The sequence below is a fragment of the Myotis davidii genome, unplaced genomic scaffold (assembly GCF_000327345.1).
Source record: "Myotis davidii unplaced genomic scaffold, ASM32734v1 scaffold496, whole genome shotgun sequence".
NCBI lineage: Eukaryota > Metazoa > Chordata > Mammalia > Chiroptera > Vespertilionidae > Myotis > Myotis davidii.
Window position 1 is genome coordinate 7,544,133 of NW_006289398.1, and position 1,218 is coordinate 7,545,350.

General features: G+C 65.4%; 1 protein-coding gene across 1 annotated transcript in view; it reads right to left on the reverse strand.

Moving 5' to 3' along the window:
- ANKRD55 (ankyrin repeat domain 55) overlaps positions 1–1,218 on the reverse strand; it is a 97,591-nt gene that overhangs the window by 83,886 nt on the left and 12,487 nt on the right. The gene's annotated exons all lie outside the window — the stretch shown is intronic.

Here is a 1,218-nt window from a genome sequence, read left to right on the forward strand (position 1 = left end):
AGGGCTGGGCCACCCTGAGTGCGATGCACCCCAGCAGCCAGAGGGGGTCAGAGGTGCTCCACACCTCACAGCCTCTCAGGCTGCGCTTCCTGCCTGGCACCCACAGATCCCGCTGACACCTACAGATTCTGCTGACACCCACAGATCCTGCTGGCACCCACAGATCCCGCTGGCCCAGTGGCTGCAACTCCCCTGGAGCAGGACCATGAAAACACAGCAGGTGGCCGACCTCAGAGCTGGACCAGAAAGGGCATTTGACTTCCATTTGCTTCCAAACAGCCTTTCCTTTCTCCTGCCCCGCCCTCCCCCCCAACACCCCCGCTCCACCCCCCTCACTGGCTTCCCGCCAGAGCCCGGTGCTGGCTGCAGAGGGTGGTGTCCAAGCAGCGGCAGGAGCCAGGCTCTGGTCTAGTCCCTGACCGTCATCCCCTGGGAGAACCCAGTTTCTCTCTAAGACAGGGGTGGGCGGGCCGAAGTGGTTGACAGGCACACAGGCCCCCTGGAGGGGCTCACTCTGTGCACCTCTCCCTGTCACCTGGGCAAGTGGGGTCACGTGGCTGCTGGCCGGGGTGGGAGCCTTTACACCACAGCGATGACCAGCACTGCACGTCGGCTCCTTCTCCCGGAGGCTGACTGTGCCGAACACACCAGCACGGCGATGGCTCCCAGCCGGGCTAAGAGAGGACCGTGCAGCACCACGGAGCTCAGACCCGCGGGCAACAGGAACACAGATTAGCAGGATCTTCCGGCGTGAACCCCTCGGCAGGAGCCACAGTCCCTCGAGCTGTCTGTCCGACCCAGGGCCAGCAGGGGTGAAAGGACATTTTCCTGCGAGATGTGTTCTAGACAGGGAGGGAGGGAGAGAGAGAGAAGCATTGAGTGGCTGTTCCCTGCTTGCACCCGATGGGGGATCGAGCCGCTGTGGCTCAGGGGTTGAAGGCCGGAGCCAGAGACGCAGGAGGAGGAGAGAAAGGCCTGTCCCGGGGGGTCGCGGGCAGCCTGCGCTCGCATGGCCGTCACCCACATGGACGGGCTCTATCCTGAGACGCAGGGACGCGCTCGCTAGGGAGACAGGAAGCGGGGGATGCGCGGGAAGACGGCCCTGCGTTCGAAAGGTCGGTGAGGAACCACGTGGGGCGGCCGGGAGGACACAGGCCCGACAGCTCCCCTGAGAGCCAGGCTTCTCCGCCCCCCCCTCCCCAGGGCCCCATCCCCCAG